This window comes from Leptodactylus fuscus, chromosome 5, assembly GCF_031893055.1.
Source record: "Leptodactylus fuscus isolate aLepFus1 chromosome 5, aLepFus1.hap2, whole genome shotgun sequence".
NCBI classification, from domain to species: Eukaryota; Metazoa; Chordata; class Amphibia; order Anura; family Leptodactylidae; genus Leptodactylus; species Leptodactylus fuscus.
In genome coordinates, this window is record NC_134269.1 from 183,939,291 (window position 1) to 183,961,661 (window position 22,371).

Below are 22,371 nucleotides of genomic sequence, written 5' to 3' on the forward strand. Positions count from 1 at the left end.
CTGCAGTCCAGCAAAATATTAGAAATATCACGTCTCCCTCAATCACCTTATCACCAGTCTTGGTCATTCTCTCTTGCCCTCAGATCGACTGTACACCAAACAAGACAAGCCTCACCACTCACCTGATAGAAGCTGCAGAATCCCTTATCCCAAACCAATGGTTAAAACAAGAAGTGGCATCAGTCACCCATTGGCTTGAAAAAACAAACAATTGTTAGATTTGAAGAATGGATCCCCTGGTCAAAAGGAAGAAAAGACAAATTTCTCTGTATCTGGTCATCATGGCTGAAATTCCGTGGCTCATCGCTATCATTCGACAGACGGTCCAATTGAACACATCCGCCCCCTCCCACTCTCTCTCTTTAATACAGTACTATCAATGTGTTTAATTTTAGTTACATATTCGCCACACAAAGTTGCTCACCTTAGGGTGAGTTCACACGGAGGAAAGTGGAGCGCAATCTGGCACGTCTACACGTGTCAGCAGATTGCTCTCGCAAAAACATCCCATTCAAAATAACGCGGCGTATACGAGCCTAACTCCCATTGAAATGAATGGGATGTTTTTGCGAGCGCAATCTGCTGACACGTGTATACGTGCCAGATTGTGCTCCACTTTCCTCCGTGTGAACTCACCCTTAGTCTCCCGAGCGTGGGACCACGCCAATTTGAAATTGTACCCTCTTTGTGTTTATTTGTTTAAGAATATGTTTAATACACTTTGTATCTCTTATTGCTTTCTAAACATGTAATTTGTTAAAAAAAAACTATAAAATGAGAATAAAAAAAAATTACATAAGGGTTTCTAAGTGAAAGATAAGATACATTTATTAGGACACCAGCTCAGGCTGTTCTATATAAATATGTGATTCACAAGGTGCCCTCTATTCTGACTAACATAAAGAAGTATTATTCTCATACCCAGGCATGAGCCGTAGGTAGGCCGCACTCCAGATAGTGGCACTGTGACAAGTTCTAAGTGAAAACATCATGAATGGAAGTCTTTGGAGAAGATTTCTATCTAACCACTTAGCAGTAAGAGACTATAGACTAAAGCTTTGACACTATAAAAGGCTATATAAACACTACCATTATTGAGTAACAGATATAGATGAGGTCTTTTGACACTTTCTTCTTTCATTTTTGTTTACTTTTGTAACAGAAGAAAAACGTGTGACGTGTGACAAATGGATTACAATTCACATAAAGTGGTGTAAATCACGCCTGACACCTATGTCAGCGCCTATATATTTTTCTCCAGATACCCACGATACCTGAAAAAAAGTTGAATAACTGAAGAGTTCCAGAAATATATTTTTCTTTCTTATTGTATTTCATTTTTGCATATTTTTCTGTATACTTTTAACCCCTTATCACCAAAAGCATTTTTTCGATTTTAGTTTTTGACTCCCCATCTTCTAAATCCCATCACTTTGTTATTTTTCAGTTCACTGAGTGATATGAAGACTTAATGTTTGTGCGATAAATTGTACTTGTAATGTTACCATTTAAAACTCTGTATGATGTACTGGGAAGATGAAAATAAAATCTGAATGGGGTGCAACTGGAGAAAAACTGCATTTGTGCAACTTTCTTATGGGCTTTGTTTTTACAGTGGTCACTATGTAGCTAAAATGACTTGTCACCTGTATTCTATGAGTCAGTACAATCCCGAGGATATCAAATTTATATAGTTTTGTTTTTTTTTTTATAGGTTTAAACCCTCTAAAACGGTTTGCTTTTGCTTTTTATACATCAGCACAAATTACCTGTACCCCTGGGCTGGCACCCAACTGCTGGACACCAGTGCAGTCTTGATTTTTCCCAGGGCCGGCTCCAGGTGTTTATGGGCCCTTGTGCGACAGAGCCTCAGTGGGACCCCTTGTGGAGCAAAATTCCACCCCCCCCCCAATGGGTGGGGCCCCGTGGCGAACTTTTGACATGCCCCCCCCCCCCGACCGACACCGAAGACCTCGACCGACCCCCTCCTCCGCATTCCTGTGCGCTCTATTATGTCCCTTAGTAGCCCCTGCACACAGTATTATGTCCCTTAGTGGCCCTTGCACACAATATTATGTCCCTCAGTGGTCCCTGCACACAGTATTATGTCCCTCAGTAGCCCCTGCACACAGTATTATGTCCCACTGTGGACACCCATAAACAACTATTATACTCTGGGGTCTTTTCAGACCCCAGAGTATAATAATCAGAGACTGCAGTCCTCCACTCTTGGCCTTCTTTAATGACGTCGGACGTCACATGACCCAGGACACAGGCCGGATTCATGTGACGTCAGAGACGTCAGACAACTAGGTCGAAGCATGCCCAGAGCCTGGAGAGGTAAGTAACGCAGTTTTTTTATGTTTCTTACGTCTCCTGGGCCTCCAATCATTATACTTGGGGGTCTGCAAAGACCCCCAAGGATAATAATAGCCTTTGTGGTGCCCGCGGTGTCACTTACTGATCCCAGCCCAGCCGGGATCGATAAGTAGTGCCCATTACCAGCTGGAATAACTCCAGCAGGTAACGGCCTATTAAGAAAAAAGAAAAAAACGCGGCGGTAGCGGCTGTCACCGGGCCCCCTAATGTCCCGGGCCCTGTGGCAGTTGCCTTTGCTGCTTCCGCGGTAGTAATGCCTCTGCACAGAACACTGCACCTATGTTCTGTGCTGCGGCAGGCAAGTGCTGGGGCGGGCAAGTGCCGGGGGGAGGGGGAGGGGGGGGCCCAGAGGCTCTGTGGGCCCCGGCACTTGCCTGACTATGCCGTGTGCTGACGCCGGCCCTGATTTTTTCCTATATATGTCAGCGTCGAGCTACCATAGATTTCAGCTCTGGAGTATGGATGGACTGAAAATAGACCACAATTATTAAGAGACCTGCAGCTCATAGAACATCTATTGCCGAGGGAGGGAATAAGAGGAGTCTATCATTAGAAAAACACCTTTTTAACTAATGACACGTTGGAATGGCCTTTAAAAGGGCTGTTCTACTCTTACCTTCCATTCTTTTCTTCTCCCTTCCATTTCTGATATGGCACATGGTACATGGGGGCCATTTTACAGATTTTGCATTGTAGTCCAGGCAAATCAAGTAATACCTTGAAGTCTAGAAGGTCCTTGCTATATTCATGGCTCTACAGAAATGACAATCTCACCTATTTGTCTTCCTGTATGACCAGGACTGTAATCTCATTTCTCCAAATAGGAATATAACACATCTTAATAGATAAAAGTCATTTTCTTTTGTTTCTAAAAACCACTAAAGGATCTTATTTATAGGGAAATCCAGATATTTTACTTGAGATAAAGCTTTATCAGAGCAGAACATAGATTTAGAGGGAGACGACTGATACATTTAGGTAATTCTTTCTGTTACTCGTGAGTTATTAATGTTATTAGAGAAGATTTGATCCCATTGTACCAAAATGAAACATTTGCAGGAAGAAGGAGGTTTCTGAGTAATGCTACATCTGGATGAATGTTATTTTTGCAGTTCATTTGAAGTGATGCCTTTGATGCTGCACTTATCCTCCGAATACAGAGATAAAATATCCTTCCCTATTTATTTTAATGGAATTATTAAAAAGGAAAATGTTCATAAGAGAACATGAAGTTCATAAACAGAAAATAGAGATTATTTTATTAAAGGTAAAATCTAAGCAACTAAATTTTAGTGGGGCTGAATGTTGGTGTCACCGATGGTGGATGGTGCTCCCATTCACTTCAAAGCATCCACCAGAGACCAGACTGAATGCTTAGCGGAGGCAAAGGACCCCTCCGGTCTCAAGATTGATGGAGATCTCAGTGGTCAGAGAGGTTAGACTCCACTGGTCAGGTATTTATCCTTTATCCCACCTCTTTAACCTCAGATAGGATAGGTCATCCTTAGGAACTGTCATTATTTGAAGATTGGCTTGAGTCCAACACCTGCAACCTCCTTCGATCAGCTGGCATATATACATATGATGAGAACAGGCCACTTCCACTTATCTACCACTTATCAAATTTTTTTCAACGTCAAACAATCAATATTGAATCAATGTGAGCACTAGTGTACTAAAAATAATAATAATAATAATAATAACAAATTTAATTTCTATAGCGCCAACATATTCCGCAGCGCTGTACAATTTGTAGGGTTCAAATACAGAAAGAAAGATACATTACAAAGAAAGTCATTTCACACAATGGGACTGAGGGCCCTGCTCGCAAGAGCTTACAATCTATGAGGTAGAGGGGGTGACACAAGAGGTAGCAGGGGCAGTATTGCTTATGCAGAGGTCAGACACTTTTGTAATAGAGGTGACTGTCATTACACAAACATAAAACTTTATGAGTCGTCAACAGTCGTGTCCTTTAACCCTATAGAGACACAGCTCAAAAGTGACTTGAGGACCAGGCCTCTTTTTTCAAAACTGACATGTGTCACTTTAAATGGCAATAACTTTGAGACGCTTTAACTTACACAAGTGATTCTGAGATTGTTTTTTCGTAACACATTGTACTTCATGTGAGTAGTAAATTTTAGTCAATATGTTTTGTCTTTAATTATGAAAAAATAGGAAATTTGGTGAAAATTTTGAAAAAAATGCAGTTTTCAAACTTTGAAATTGTAAGCCTTTCAAATAGAAATCCATACTACCCCAATTTTTTCATAAATATAATTAACCATATCTCTGATTTATGTAGCAATCAAATTTTAATCACCTTTTCATTTTTTTCAGATATTATAAGGCTTACAAGTCAAGCAGTAATTTTCCAAATTTTCAAGAAAATTTCCAAAACACATTTTTCAAGGGACCAGTTCAGTTCTGAAGGGAACTTGAAAGGCCTCTCTAATAAAACCCCCCAAAAGTCACCCCATTCTAAAAACTGCACTCCTGAAAGAATCCAAAACAGCAGTTAGAAAGTTTCTTAACCCTTTCAGCATTTCACAGCAATTACAACAAAATGGAGGTCAAATTTACATTTTTCAATTTCTGTCACTAATATATTTATTTAGCCCTAGAATTTACACATTTACTAAGGGTTAAAGGAGAAACTGCACCCCACATTTTGTTACACAATTTCTCCCGAACATGATAATACCCCATATGTGCTGGTACCCTAATGTATGGGCACACGGTTGCTCTCAGAGCGGATGGAGCGCTAATTGGATTTTGTAGGCCAGATTTTGCTACAATACTTTTCAGGCACCATGTCCCGTTTGCAGAGCCCCCAATGTGCCAAAACAGTGGAAACCCCCAAAATGTGACCCCATTTTGGAAACTAGACCCCTCAAGGAATTTATCAAGGGGTATAGTGAGCCCTTGGACAATACAGGTGTTTCACAGATTTTTTTACCGTTGAGATGTGAAAATGAAAAATTACTTTTTTTATAATAAAATGTCACTGTAGCCCCAAATTTTTCATCTTCACAAGGGGTTAAAGGAAAAACTGCACCCGACATTTTGTTACACAATTTCTCCCGAATATGATAATACCCCATATGTGCTGGTACCCTAATGTACGGGCACACGGTCACTCTCAGAGCGGATGGAGCGCTAATTGGATTTTGTAGGCCAGATTTTGCTAGAATACTTTTCAGGCACCATGTCCCGTTTGCAAAGCCCCCAAGGTGCCAAAACAGTGGAAACCCCCAAAATGTCACCCCATTTTGGAAACTAGACCCCTCAAGGAATTTATAAAGGGGTATAGTGAGCACTTGGACCCTACAGGTGTTTCATAGATTTTTTTACCATTGAGATGTGAAAATGAAAAATTACTTTTTTTATAATAAAATGTCACTGTAGCCCCAAATTTTTCATCTTCACAAGAGGTTAAAGGAAAAATTGCACCCCACATTTTGTTACAAAATTTCTCCCGAACACGACAATACCCAATATGTGCTGGTACCCTAATGTACGGGCACACGGTCGCTCTCAGAGCGGATGGAGCGCTAATTGGATTTTGTAGGCCAGATTTTGCTAGAATACTTTTCAGGCACCATGTCCCGTTTGCAGAGCCCCCAAGGTGCCAAAACAGTGGAAACCCCCATAATGTCACCCCATTTTGGAAAATATACCCCTCAAGGAATTTACCAAGGGGTATAGTGAGCCCTTTTACCCTACAGGAGTGTAACAGAATTGGCCCAATAAAAGGAAAAGTGACATTTTTTGTTATAAAATGTTGCTTTAACCCCAAATTTTGCATTTCCACAAGGGGATAAAAGAGAAAATGCACCCCAAAAATTGTTACGCATTTTGTCCCAACTACAGAAATGCCCCATATGTGAATGTAAAGTGATGTATGGGCACGCTGTGAGGTCCAGAGCTGAAGGATCGCTATTGGGATTTTGGAGGGAAAATTTAGCTGGAATCTGTTTCAGGCACCATGTTGCATTTGGAGAGCCCCTGAAGTGCTAGAACAGTGGAAACCCCCCCCAAAATGACCCCGTTTTGAAAACTAGACCCCTCAATGAATTTATCAAGGGGTTTAGTGAGCACTTGGACCCTACAGGTGTTTCACAGATTTTTTTACCATTGAGATGTGAAAATGAAAAATTACTTTTTTTCCAATAAATTGTCCATTTAGCGCCATATTTTAAATTTTTGCAAGTAGTTAGAGAATTAAAAGCCCCCCAGAGTTTGTTACACAATTTCTCCTGAACATGGCAATACCCCATATGTGGCCATAATCTGCTGTATGGGTACATGGCGGGGCTCAGAATAGAAAGAGGGCTATTTGGCTTTTGAGGGCAGTTTTCTGGTGCCATGTCGCATTTGCTGAGCCCCTAAAGTGCCAATACAATGGAAACCCCTCAAAAGTGACCCCATTTTAGAAACTACACCCGTCAAGGAATGAATCAAGGGGTATTATCATTTTGAGCCTAAAAATGCTTCCCAAAAATTAATGTACAAAATGAAAATTTTAATTTTTCAAGAAATATGCCATTTTGGTGTCCACTACATTGCTCCCACTTTGTGTTGTCAGAGACCTGCACTCCTAAAACTATTAAGTGGGCCATCCCGAGGGGCAAAAAATTATATATGTGGGTGTAAACTGCTGCTTGGGCACACAGCAGGGCTCAGAAGGGAAGGAGCACTACGCTTTTTGGGGTACAGATTTAGAGGGATTTTCTGGGAGCCATGTTTTTGCTGAGCCCTGGAGGTGCCAGTGAACTGGAATTCCACAAGAAGTGACCCCATTTTGTAAGGGCAATTTTAGGGTCTCTGCAAAAGTGTCATGGCATCCAAAAAAACCAAACCGTCTAAGTCTGTGCTCCAAAAACCAAATAACCCTTCTTTCCTTCTGTATCCGGCTGTGCCCCAATATCAGTATATACCCACATATCACATTACATATGTTATCCCGGGTACACCAGTGTCATATATGTGCCCTAATATCAGTTTATACCACATATGACATTACGTACATTATCCCGGTTACACCAGTGTCATACATGTGGCATAAAGTGCAGTTTGGGCACACAGCAGGGCGCAGAAGGGAAGGAGCGCGATGCGGCTTTTGGAGTGCAGATTCAGATGTTTGGTATCTGGACGCCATGTCATGTTTGTAGAGCCTGTAAGGTACCGGAAAAGTGGATTCCCCAAAGGAGTGACCCCAGTTTGAAAACTGCACCCCTCAAAGAATTTATCAGGGGGTGTAGTGAGTATTAGTATTCCAGACGTGACTGCACTGTGGATGGCGAAGAGGGAATATATAAGCGGTGCGGAGGACATTGGGAACACCACATTCCCTACTTTGTCCCAGTAGCTCCTATAATTGGGGGAGTCACTTCTGGTGTCTTTTCGCTCATAAGCTGTAAACATGGGGTGTCCCCTGATATCCGCTCGCACAGTTTATATATTACCTTCCTGACGCAGCCAGTTGTGTTCTAATAATTTGGCGATTTTTGCGGGCTTTTGTTCTTGCATTACTAGATGCTATATTTTCTTTATTTTTCTGGTGACGTGACCATATAAGGGCTTGTTGTTTGCGGGATGAGATGTATTTTGTAATGACACCATTTTTGGGTGCCTACAACTTACTGAATACATTTTAACTTTTTTTTTGCTGGATTTAAATTAAAAAAAATCAATTCCGGTATTGCGTTTTACCTTTTAAATTTTTCACCATGCAGCGTACAGTATAAGTAACATATTATCTTTATTCTGCGGGTTGGTACGGTTACGGCAATACCTCATTTATATTATTTTTTTATGCAATACTAATTCTGCAGAATAAAAACACATTTGGGGACATAAATCAATGTTTTTTGCATCGCCATCTTCTGAGAGGCGTAACATTTTTATTTTTTGGTTGACAGTGTTGGTTGGGGGCTTATTTTTTGCAGGACAATGTGTGCTTTTTATTGGTACTGTTGTGAGGTGCATTTGACTTTTTGATCACTTTTTATAGCACATTCTGTAAGGTGAGATAGCAAAAAAATCACTACTTCCAGCGGGTTTTTTCCGTTTTATTTTTCCGTTATTTACCGTGTACATTAAATATTGTTTCAGTTTTATTGTACAGATCGTTACGGACGCGCGATACCAAATATGTATTGTTTTTATTAATTTTTAGGTTTTTTTTTTATATAATTCATTTTCTATAGAAAAAAAGGGTTTTGGGGGCTTTATAACTTTATTAATTGTTTGCAAACACTTTATTTTTTTTTTTAACTTTTTCATGTGTTCCTATGGGACACTTGGATGAGTGATGATTGCATCACTGATCCACTATCATAGAGTGAGACACAGGCTGCAGTGACAGCCTGCACGTCTCACTCTAGAAACAGGAAGTGAGTCGTACGGACGGGACAGACTCACTGCAGAAGATCTCAGCCAGGATAAAAAGGTAAGTGGGACTCAGGGCTGGCTGGGGTCACTAAACAGACCCCTGGCCACATAGTAGGGACACCAGCACCCCCCGATCTCGCAGCGGGGGGTGCCGGGGACCCCCACAAGATCGGGCAACCTGTTGTTTGTCGTGATCATGTTTGATCACGGCAATCAACGGGTTAAACCCCAAAATCGGCACTCATGTCCGATGGAGGGTGATGGAGCAGGCTGTTAGGTGTCAGATACAACAAGAAATTGGGAGTTAATCTGATTGTCCGGGGTAGAGCATTCCAGAGAAGTGGTGCAGCTCGGGAGAAGTCTTGTATACGAGCGTGGGAGGTTCTGATAATATAGCATGTAAGTGTTAGGTCATTGAGTGAACGGAGAGCACGGATTGGGCGGTAGACAGAGATGAGGGAGGAAATGTAGGGAGGTGCGGCATTATGGAGAGCCTTGTGGATGAGAGTGATAACTTTATATTTTATTCTATAATGAATAGGCAGCCAGTGTAGTGACTGGCACAGACCAGAGGCATCGCTGTAGCGTTTAGACTGATAGATGAGCCTGGCCGCTGCATTCAGAATAGATTGTAGAGGGGAGAGTTTAGTGAGGGGAAGACCGATTAGTAAGGAGTTACAGTAGTCAAGGCGAGAATGAATCAGAGAGACAATAAGTGTCTTTAGTGTATCTCTGGTGAGGAAAGGGCGTATTCTGGAGATGTTTTTGAGGTAAAAAGATATAGCAGGGTTCTAGCAGGTGCACAAACTAGCAATGGCAAAGACTATAGACTTAGAGACTGTAGATGTCAACAGGGGTGTAGTTATATGGGGTGCAGAATTAGCTGTTACACTCAGTGCCTGGTGACTGGAGGTGAATCAAAGACTTCCTAGACGGTAAATGGTAGGTTGGCACCTCATTACTGATTTTTCGTTTGGACATAGCAGCTTACTTCCAAGGTTTTTATTCACCTTGTATATGTTTTTTTCTGACTTTTTTTTCTTTTGTTTGTAATACACACTGGATTTTAAATGGCTGATTAAAAGTTAAATTTTAAAGAAACCCGTGCAGCAGTGCGGACCCAAACATTTTTGTGTATTCTTGGATGGAAGTATTCCTCGCAAGTCCAGAGGAATGGAGTCGTGCACCCTACTGAGGTTCTGACTTGGACTATATTGTGAGCTACAGTTTCCTATATATAGCATCTCACTGGTATAACTCTGTTGAGTAAAAAATTGCTTCTAACTTATAGAGGTCGTTTACCTTATTCTGGATGAACATTAAAGTATAATATGTTACAATTGTACGACTAGCAAACTTATATGGTCCCCTAACATCAAACGTAACCTTTATTAAGACTAGAGATGAGCAAGTAGTGAAATATTCGATATTCAATATTCGTTTCGAGTAGTCCCTCAATATTCAACTATTCCAAGGAATATCGAATCCCATTATAGTCTATGGGGAAAAAATGCTCGTTTCAGGGGAAACCACAATTCGACTAAGTAGAGTCACCAAGTCCACAATGACACCCCAGGAAATGATGCCAACACCTCTGGAATGCAACTGGGACAGCAGGGGAAGCATGCCTGGGGGCATCTAACACGCCCATGTTCCAGTATTACCTCAATATCACAGCCTATCAACTAGACAATTTCCAAACTCAATAGAACCTCTATGAAAGTGGAAAATACTTGGAAACCTTCTTTCCTCCACAATAGTATGGACGGAAACACAAATGTAAAGCTAAAGAAACATTAGCATGCACCCCTTTAAATCACCTTGCCCATGACAACCACAGATGGCATAGGCAATGGGAAATCCAAAAGCCCCCACCCTTAACTGTCATTGTTTATGTGTGTGATGTGGTGAGACCTTCAAAAATTACTTTTCTGGCCCTTCACTTGAGCCCTTCACAGCAGTGTTTTACTTTTTGGCCCTTGGGGTGAACTGAGCCTTGTAGTAGTTTTGGGTTCTTGGGATGAATTGAGGATTGTAGGAGCCTAATATTATGCTCTATGGATGAATAGAGCCTTGTCAGAGCATAATATTAGGCCCTTGAGGTGAGCCTTAATGGGGTGTTTTTAAATTTTGTTTTTCAACTGTGATGGTGGAGGAGGATCAGGAGGAACTGAAGACCTGGAGCACACACATCCAACTTCATATTGGGGTACTTGTCACTGGTGGACATGCAAATGATGGGTCAATCCAGTGGCGGTTCATTTTGATCAGCGTCAGCCGGTCAGCACTGTCAGCGCTTATCTGTGATGATGCCACCGGCTGCGCTAAAGACCCTTTCTGATAAAACGCTGGTGGCAGGGCAGGACAGCATCTCCAAGACGTAAAGTGCTAGCTCCAGCCACAAGTCCAACTTTGACACCCAATAAGTGTAAAGCGCAGAGGGATTGGAGAGGACAGGGCTGTGGCCAGGTATTCCCGCAACATGTGCCTATACTTGTCCCTCCTGGTGACACTAGGCCCCTAAGTTTTGGTAGTTTGGCGAGGGGGTGCCATTAATGTGTCCCACACCTTGGAGAGTGTGCCCCTGGTAGGTGTGGACCAGATGGCAGTTATTAACCTCTTGGAGGAACTGTCCTCTCTTTCGCCAACGAGAGTTGATTGAAACACTTCCATCATATGTTGCACAAGTTGTACAAGTTGCTTGTGGCAATCATAAATGCGATTGGCCGGGGGCTACACGGTGGCTCAGTGGTTAGCACTGCAGCCTTACAGCGCTGGAGTCCCTGGTTTGAATCCTGCCAAAGGCAAGAAAGAAAAAAACATCTGCAAGGAGTTTGTATGTTCCTCCCATGTTTGCGTGGATTTCCATCCCATACTCCAAAGACATACTGATAGGAGAAAAAAATGTACATTGTGAGTCCTATGTGGGGCTCACAATCTACAAAAATAAATAAATAAATGCGATTGGCCCTCCCCTCTACCGGAATGAAAGATGATATGTTATTTTTATACCGGGGGTCAAGGATTGCAAAAATCCAGTATTGGTTGCTCGCCAGGATTTTGACAATGCGTTTGTCACTGCAGCCCAACATGAAGTCAGCCATGTGTGCCGGGAGTTAGTTGGCATGACTTCACTGCCCCCACCGGAAGGGTCACTGTCCATTTCCTCCTCCCCTTAGCCCCATCCGCGCTGAAGTAATGGGACGCACTGCACTTTCCCGCTCGCCCTCTGTGTGACAGTCATCTCATCTGCAACTTCATCCTCCTCCTCCTCCATCATTACAGGCTGAGAAGCTGACAGGAGTGTGCAGTGGCTATCCTGCTGGGATGGGTGGGTCTGCTCCTATCCCCGACTCCTCAGCATGCAATGCGTTATCCTTGATGGTGATGAGGGATTCTCGCATCACACACAGGAACGGTATGGTTACACTCACTAGTGCGTCGTCACAGCTGACCCTCTTGGTGGACTCCTCAAAGACGCGTAAGATCTCGCATAAGTCTGCCATCCATGGCCACACATGGAATTGACTTTGAGGAACCCTTGGGTTTTGGAGATGGTACTCCATCAAGGGTCTCTGCTGCTCACACACCCTGCTCAACACGTGGTAGGTTGAGTTCCAGCTTGTGGGAATGTCGCACAACAGCCAGTGTTCGGGCAGATGTAGGCGTTGCTGGAGGGTTCGGAGGCTAGCAGCAGCTACTGTCGACTTACGAAAGGGGGCGCACAAGCGCCGCACTTTCACCAGTAGCTTATGAATGTTGGGGTACTTTTTTAAAAACCGTTGCTCCACTAAGTTGAAAACGTGGGTCAGGCATGGAACGCGTTGGAGGCTGGAAAGCTGCAGAGCCGATACCAGGTTCCGGCCGTTGTCGCACATGACCATGCCTGGGCCCAGGTGCAGCGGCGCAAACCACACTGCTGTCTCATCGAGGATGGCATCCCTCACCTCGGAGGCAGTGTGCTGTCTGTCCCCCAAGCTGTTGAGTTTCAGCAAAGCCTGCTGATGTCTCCCCATGCCAGTGCTGCAGCGTTTCCAGCTCGCACCTGGGGTTGATGTTATGGCCGAGGAGGAGGGGGAGGGTTGTTCTGAACCCCTGCCAGGAATCTTGGGTGGGGAGAGGAGGTAGGCCGCCCCACTTTGCGACCTGGTCCCAGCCTCCACTACATTCACCCAGTGTGCCGTGAGTGATATGTAGCGTCCCTGTCCGCATGCACTTTTCCATGGTGGTCAAGTGAACCTTAGTGCAAAGTGTGGAACTAAGGGCACGCCTGATGTTAAGCGACACATGCTGGTGCAAGGCAGGGACAGCACACCGGGAGAAGTAGTGACGGCTAGGGACGGCATAGCGAGTTGCCGCAGCTGCCATCAGGTCATGTCATGGAAGGCCTGAGTCTCCACAAGCCTGAATGGCAACATCTCTAGGGCCAGCAGTTTGGAGATGTTCCAGTTTAAGGCTTGGGCATATGGGTGGGTTGTGCTATACTTTTACCTGCGTTCAAATGCCTGGGAGATGGTGGGTTGCTGGGAAGAGGCGCATGATGGTGTAGGAGAAGGAGCGGAGGCAGGAAAAGGGGAGGATGAGGGTGAAGTCCCCAAAGTGACAGAGGCAGATGTGGAGGTGTCCTGGCTGGTGGTCTGGACTGCAGCAACAGCACTGCACACAGTGAAAGAGGCAGTGGCGGCAACACCATGGAGCAGGGGTCCTCAAACTTTTTAAACAGTGGGCCAGTTCACTGTCCCTCGGACCATTGGAGGGCCGAAATATAGTTTAAAGAGATTCTACCATTAAAATCACATTTGTTTTCTCAAAAACACGTAGGAATAGCCTTAAGAAAGGCTATTCTCCTACCTTTAGATGTCTTTCTTAAGTCTATTCCTATGTGTTATTGAGAAAAAACGGAGATGAATGCAACTGTGGGGTGGAGGGGGACACTCAATTTTCAATCTCAGGGGGCATATACACTTGTTCTCGGTGTCTGGTGTATGCATTCCGTCAGGTTTCCATCTTCAGTCCCAGCGAAACTCGACAGGGGACGGAAACCCAGCAGTCACCTTTAAAACCCATTCAATTGACCAGTCTCCGCCTGTGGCCTGTCTGCAGGGAAACCATTTTTTTCTTCTTTTTTTTTTTCAAGCCGGACACAAAGTCCTGCATGTCTGACTGTGTGGTTCGTATAACAAACTATAAACTCCTTCCTAAAGATACGAATAAAGACCAGGACAACAAATTATCTTTTTGCGTGGGTAAAGGTCGGCCACAGCTTATTTATGAATTATTTATAAAACCGTAACTATGTAAACAGCGGTTGCCATGGTAACCGTTGCCATGGCAACCAAAACACTTTAACGTAAACAAAACATCACCAGCGGGGGGGAGGGAGCAGAGGATACCCCTTCTCCCCTATTTCCTGTGAAGAACCGCCACGGAGGGGCCCGAGGGCATTACACCGGGCACCGACCCCCACCCAACAGAAAAAGAGCCTGCTCAATCCCATCTTGGATCCCGGACAAAAATATATCCAGACCGATGTCATTCAAGTGAACTCCATCAGACCGGAGCAAACCGCTATTATTGCCTTCGAGCTGGCGATGACGAACTACCACCCCTCCCCGAGACCTAACAAAGCGAGCCATGTGGGAATTAATGGCCCTACGACTACGTTCAGCAGTCTCGGCATCCCGGGCCCCGTGCCACCGGGCCCGCGGCACCATCTCGGACCAAACCACCATAAGGTGAGGAAAAAACCCCGGGAGACGCTCCAAGTCAGAGTGCATAACGGCCAGCAGCTCCGGCATCCGCACAAAACAAAGGTCGTTACCCCCTGCATGAATGGCAAGAATGACCGGACCCACGACCTGCCAACTGATGTCCACAGCAGCAGGCAAAATCTGGGACCACCGCAGGCCGCGGACGCCACGCCATGCGACCTGCAGGTGCTGGAAACCAAGGCTGCTTCCCCCCGGTCTGCTCTCCGCCCGCAAGGCCGCCCAGTAGACATAGGAATGACCTAATATAAAAACCGACGGGTCCGGAAGATCTGCAAAAGAAAACAAACAAATTACAGGACAAGCTCGGGTCTAATATACCGAGCGTAACAACCCGACTTCCACCTCCCAATCCGCATCACGTCCGCCTCCGGCAGGCCAGCGCGGGCCGCTTCCATAGCCGCCCCAATACGAAAGGAATGCGTACCAAAGTCACCCACAGGAAGCCCGATAAACAACAAACCCTTCTTAAGCAAAACCTCAAACTGGCTACGCGAAAACGGGGAGCCGTCGCCACAAACCAGGAAGGTGGGACCCGTGGGACCGAAACGAACTGGGATACCATACGAACCGGGCACACTGGGCCCGGAACCGAACGCAGCAAAAGCCAAGACCCCTGTCCCAACTGATCCGTTTTTGAGCGCCGAATCCGGTCTCGCACTGAACCCTCAGACAACAAGACATCACCATCCAACAACCCCCCAACTCTAGAACGGGAGGGCGAAACCAGCTCGCCCACTCGCAACGCCCTGAAAAAGGCCAGGCAACAAGCCGTGGCAAACAAAATGGACTCGAAAGTAGATCTACAAAACAAGGGGGCAGAAGATATCAAACGAGTAAGAATCGCGTACGTGATAGGACGGCGGCGGTCCGTACAGACAGCCTCCTTCCTCCAACCCTTGAGGGCCTGGCGAATGCAAAAGGAACTGGTCACGTCAATCAAACCCGACAATTTCAAGAAAAAACCCACACCCGCCAAACGACGCTGGGCAACGCTAGCAGAAACCCCCAAACTACGCAAATGAAGAATATAATCCACAGTCACACGCAGCAAAAAACCACTATCCCCCCAGAGGAAATCCCCGTTCACCATAAAACACCACTCGCGCCAAGCCTTACCATATCCTTGCCAAGTAGGAGGAGCAACGGAAGCCTGGTAAAGCGGCATCAACCGGTCCCCACCAAATCCCACAAGTGGGGCGGGCAGGGTACACCCTCCAAGACAGCCTCCGGCAGCAACTCCCGAAACACCTGCCAACGGAAACGTGACAAAGCATCAGCAATAGTGTTTTCGACACCCGGCACGTGACGTGCCCGGAACCAAATATTGAATTCCAGGCACCGCAGTACCAGGTGCTGAAGCAAAGCCAATACCGGGAGGGAAGAAGATGTTAAACGGTTAATGCAATGCACGACAGAAAGATTATCGGACCAAAACCGAACCCTATGATCCCGGAGCTGAGAACCCCAAATCTCGATGGCAACAACAATGGGGAAAAGCTCGAGGAGAGTAAGGTTACGGCACAAACCCGCGTCGCGCCACCACGAAGGCCAGCGCTCCGCGCACCAGTGATGACCCAGCACGGTCCGGAAACCCCCGCTGCCCGCCGCATCTGCAAACAAGGACACCTCGGAATTGGACACCTCCTCCGCCTGCCAACACGTACGACCATTATAATCTCTCAAGAAGGACAACCAGACCGCAAGGTCCGCCTTGAGTGGCTTGGTAACCCGAATCCTATGGGAAGGGGAAAACACTCCGCGGGTAGCCAGGGACAGGCGCCGGGAAAAAACTCTACCCATAGGCATTATGCGGCACGCAAAAACCAAAAGGCCCAACAACGACTGGAGTTGTCGCAGCGTGACCTTCTGAACCGCCAAAAAACCCAGAATCAATTCACGCAACCGCAATAGCTTCTCGTCCGGGAGGCGAAAAACCATTGCCACGGTGTTGAATTCAATACCCAAGAAAGACAGGCACGTACAGGGACCTTCTGTTTTTTCAGCAGACAAAGGAACCCCAAAGCAATCCATGAGAGAACGAAAAGTGTCGAGGAGGGTCTGGCAAAGCCCGTCACCAGGAGGGGCAACGAAAAAGAAATCATCCAAATAATGGGTTAAGGATGAAGACCCCGATTCGACACGGACCGTCCACTCAAGGAAGGAGCTGAACATTTCGAAAAAATGACTCGAAATAGAACAGCCCATGGGCAGGCAAGTATCATAAAAATACTGCCCGTCCACCATGCAACCCAGTAAATGATGGCAATCCGGGTGGACCGGAAGAAGGCGGAAAGCCGACTCGATGTCAGACTTGGCCAATAATGCCCCTTGACCAGCGCGGCGGACCAGGTCGACCGCGCGGTCAAAAGACACATAAGAAATGGAAGAATCCTCCTTCGGAATGCCATCGTTCACCGAATCACCTTTGGGGAACGAGAGGTGCTGTATGAGCCTGAACTTCCCAGGCTCCTTCTTGGGAACGACCCCCAAGGGGGACACCCACAAATTAGAAAAAGGAGGGGAGTCAAAAGGTCCCTCCATGCGACCCAACGACACTTCTTTAAAAACTTTGTCGCGGAGAACATCAGGGTTGTCCCTAGCGGACTTCAAATTATCAGACATAATCGGGAACCTAGAAAAACGGAATGGAATAACAAACCCGTAAGTAAAACCAAAACGCAAAACCGAGGCAGCCTGTACATCAGTGTATCTATCTAGCCACGGCGACATCTTTGCTACGTTCACCGGGGTCCTTAACCTCACTAGATCCCTTCTGCTGAGGCTTGGCGGGGCGGGAGCACTTTGACGCGGGATGGGCACCTCCGCAGGAGGAGCATTCGTGCTTAAATTTGCACAGGCCGAAGAATCGGCAATGGCCCTCATTGAAGAGCCAACAGGTTCCAGGCCTGCGCACGGCCACCGCACCGGGGACGGAGGTCCCCGGCACGGCGGCCTGAGGCTGAAAGGGGGTCGCCCTCTGAGCCATCATAAGCCGGATCCACACGTCAGTAGCCTGCACCGCCCAACCCAAGCCGGGCTGAAGGGATAAACGACGACGAAAATCCTCATCGTAGCGCCACCAGGCGCTACCGCCATGAGATTTATACGCGCAGTATATTGAGTCCATGTATATAAATAGTTCGGAACAACGCTCTGGATGATGTTGTCCCATGACACAACCTAATACATGAAACGCCTGAAGCAAATTATTGATCGTTTTGGCCACCCGAGGGCGGCGATCCACAAAACGATCAGTGACTACACGTCTCTCCTTGTCCACGGTATGCTGGTCCGTAGAAACGAGTAACTCACAGAGAATCACGATCGTGAATGAATCGTATCAATTTCTTATTGAATAGTATCACGGAAGGGCAGATGACACTGACTGCCCAAGAAATTAAAACTTGACTTTTATTAGTTTACTTAAAAAACATTCTAAAATAGAAACTGCTGATAATACCCTTTGGGGTGACAACTATTTGTGAAGTAATACACAAAACAATTTGATAGAAACATGTGGGGGAGACCTGTCTCTGATATATCCCTAGAGACTGAGAACAACCTCACTCCCTCAATCACATGTACTGCGGGGTATAGTACTACCAAGCTGCATACACGGGACCTTGCATAAGGCTCAGCGAGCTCCCCCTCCTCCCCTCTGAGGTTACTGGCCTAACGCCACGCCAACAGAGGGAATGGAAGGACTCACTGGCCAGGTCACCTATTTAAACAGCCGGTATATCTTAACTCCCGCACTAGCTACTGATCGCTGACCCTACGCGTTTCCTCCGTATATAGATTCATCAGGGGTCACTAATGTAGAATTCACAATTAAAAGCAGTCACAACTACTCTTTAAGCGGTATAATGGGCTGACCGCCGGCAGGACCGCCGCTCCACATTCAGCGGTGAGTTGCCCTGTCCAGACACGGTCTTTTAAACCTCTAGCCCTTCCCACCAAGATCACTCCCTCCAATCGTGGAGCGGTATCAGGCACACCCATCTCCGTCACTCAAACTTATACCTTATTGGGCATCCAGCCGGAGTGTGACGATGAATACACGCCCCTCTTGACGTGTTGTTCCACACGTGCTAATTCTTCACGCATGCGCCAGAACTTAGATGCTGAGAACATACTGACGAAGTGTCATTCTAGTATGTAGCCGGTATGTTCTCAGCATCTAAGTTCTGGCGCATGCGTGAAGAATTAGCACGTGTGGAACAACACGTCAAGAGGGGCGTGTATTCATCGTCACACTCCGGCTGGATGCCCAATAAGGTATAAGTTTGAGTGACGGAGATGGGTGTGCCTGATACCGCTCCACGATTGGAGGGAGTGATCTTGGTGGGAAGGGCTAGAGGTTTAAAAGACCGTGTCTGGACAGGGCAACTCACCGCTGAATGTGGAGCGGCGGTCCTGCCGGCGGTCAGCCCATTATACCGCTTAAAGAGTAGTTGTGACTGCTTTTAATTGTGAATTCTACATTAGTGACCCCTGATGAATCTATATACGGAGGAAACGCGTAGGGTCAGCGATCAGTAGCTAGTGCAGGAGTTAAGATATACCGGCTGTTTAAATAGGTGACCTGGCCAGTGAGTCCTTCCATTCCCTCTGTTGGCGTGGCGTTAGGCCAGTAACCTCAGAGGGGAGGAGGGGGAGCTCGCTGAGCCTTATGCAAGGTCCCGTGTATGCAGCTTGGTAGTACTATACCCCGCAGTACATGTGATTGAGGGAGTGAGGTTGTTCTCAGTCTCTAGGGATATATCAGAGACAGGTCTCCCCCACATGTTTCTATCAAATTGTTTTGTGATTACTTCACAAATAGTTGTCACCCCAAAGGGTATTATCAGCAGTTTCTATTTTAGAATGTTTTTTAAGTAAACTAATAAAAGTCAAGTCCGTAGAAACGAGAGACCAAATGTCGATGTACTGATTACTATAAATTTTATTCCTAGTCTCCTCATCTACATGTGCCCCTAGAGGGCTTAAACCACAGAAAAAGGAGTCTTTGTACAAACTAGCGGCAGGAGGGGGCTCACGGCCCCGCTGACCCTGCTCGCACTGCGAAACCAAGGCCTTTAAGGCCGGTAGCAGATCACCCCCTCCCCCCATTCCCCAAGCCCCGGCAAAAGCAGACTCACCACTCGGCGGAGCCACAGGCGGATCCACTGGCAACTCCGGACGTGGTGCTGCGCTGGCCTGGCTGGCCCCACGGGAAGCCCGTTCTGGCGGCATCACAGGCTCCTGCCTCTTTCTCTGTTTGCGACGAGACGCCCTAACAGACTCACGGGGGCTAGAGGAAGACTCACTGGACGAGGAGGGAGGTCGACGCCTCTGGCAGCTGCTGTCACTTCTAGGGGACCTATCGCGCTTGCGGCCCCTGCTCCGCTTCTTATCCTCGCGCCTGCAACGACTACGCCTGGACCGCTCAGGGGAAGAGCTGGAGACATCAGAGGAAGAGGAAGGCCTCCCCCTCCTACGGGACCTGCGCCCAGACGGGCCAGCCACTGGAAAGTTCTCAAAGAACTGCTGCGAGGCCAAAGCAGAGGAATAAGGTGCAGGCCGAGGGGACACAGGGGCATAGCTCTGAGACATGTGGGTATCAGCCGATGCAGCTCCCGCAGCAGTACCTGCGCCACTGTCCTGCTCTGGGGGGTTGGCCGAAACTTGGGTGTCCGGGGGGGGGTCAGAGGGGGGGCCGGCTGGGCAGGAGCAGATTCCCTGGAGCCCATGTTCACTACAGGTGGAATGTGGAGTCCTAAGATGGCCGCCGCTACTGACGCGCCGGAAGGGGCGGGGCCAACGGACGGCGGGAGGAGAGGGACGGCAGGCTGAGCCAACAGCTGCGACCGCCCACTCAAACGCTCCCCGCTGCGCCTCCTGCGAGGGGGAGAAATGCTAGGGCTCAGGCGCTCCGGAGGTCGGGAGCGCCTGGCCGTCTGACGCTGCACAGCGGTGCCTTGCGCCGCCACAGGGGCAGAATCTTCCCTCGCGCCGGCAAGCAGCCGGGCGAGGAAAGACTCCCCTTCCGCCCACAAACCCTCTCGGAGGGCCGCGATCAGGCCACTCTCGTCCCGCGTACCTCGGTCCATGGAGTGCAGGAACACGGTCAAAAACACGGTCTGCCAGTCCACTGCTCCGGCGCGGCCAGACGAAAGAGGAAGAGGGGAGGAGCTCCGCGGAACTTAAGAGAGGCGGAGCATACCAAGCCGCGCCGGAGCAGAGGGGAAGGCAGACCGTACCAACCAAGGACTGCATAGGGGAAGGCAAGAGGAAGGAGACCGATACCGGCAGGTAAGATTAACCCCACCGCACAGTCCAGGGAGTGCTCCTGCCGTCCGCCTCCTGTCAGACTTTGTGTCCGGCTAAAAAAAACGGTTTCCCCGCAGACAGGCCACAGGCGGACACTGGTGGAGCCAAAAAGTAAAACACTGCTGGTGCAAGGCTCTACTCACCCCAAGGGCAAAAAAGTAAAACACTGCTGGTGCAAGGCTCTACTCACCCCAAGGGCCAAAAAGTAAAACACTGCTGGTGAAAGGCTCTACTCACCCCAAGGGCAAAAAAGTAAAACACTGCTGGTGCAAGGCTCTACTCACCCCAAGGGCCAAAAACACTGCTGGTGCAAGGCTCAACTCACCTCAAGGGCAAAAAACACTGTTGGTGCAAGGCTCAACTCACCTCAAGGGCCAAAAACACTGCTGGTGCAAGGCTCTACTCACCCCAAGGGCCAAAAACACTGCTGATGCGTGGCTCAACTCCCCCCAAGGGCCAAAAACACTGCTGGTACAAGGCCCAACTCACCCCAAGGGCCAAAAACATTGCTGGTGTAAGGCTCTACTCACCTCAAGAGCCAAAAACACTGCTGGTGCAAGCCTCTACTCGCCCCAAGGGCCATAAAGTTGAGGGACTTTTCAAAACGAATATTGAATATTTCACTGTTCGCTCATCTCTAATTAAGACGTATTATAAAAGAATCTGGATAATACTGAAAACAGGTGCACACTTGGCTGTATTGTAAGCAGAGTATGGTGTATGCTCCATACAATTTTGTATAGTGCTTACAACGAATATATAACCTGTAGTTAGTGTTTCATAGGCCACAACTGACCCGCTTTTTTTGTGTGTCCCTGTGTCTGAAAAGTCTTTTTTGGATAACCTGTCATCTACTGTGTTGTCTTAGTCCCCTACATGCTATGAGACACTAACTAAGGGTTATATATTTGTTTTGTGTACTATATAAAATTGTATGGGGCATATTCCCCATGTACTCTATTCGCAATACAACCAAGTGTGCACTTGTTTTTATCCAGATTCTTTTATAATATGTCTTAATAAAGGTTATGTTTTATGTTAGGGGTCCATTTAATTTGCTAGTCTCTGTCATACAGGTCCTTCCACCATTGGTACGACATACAATTGGCGCCAAGTGTACAGCCGTGTATGTCAAGGGGTCCTTGTACCTTAACAGCAGCTTTCTACTCTCATGACTAACAATTAATGGTGGACTGTTAGACAGGCAGAAAGAGGTGATGTATACTGAGATGTTGAAAAACCAGGCCCTTAACTGTTCTTGCACAGGGATCTCCAGATATCTGTGTGAGCTCTTGAATCTTGAACTAGATGGACTTATGTCTTTTATCACCGGCACTATGTAACTAGGCAATGATGTTTGGTGCAAGGCCTGAGGGGGCAGAGCATTACACAAGAATTAAGGAATCTCTGCCCCATGCACCACCCCTCAGGCCCTGTAACAGCACCTATAAGGTTTGACTGGAGAAGGGAGATAAGCAAATATATTCACTGGACTAGAGATTCCTGGATA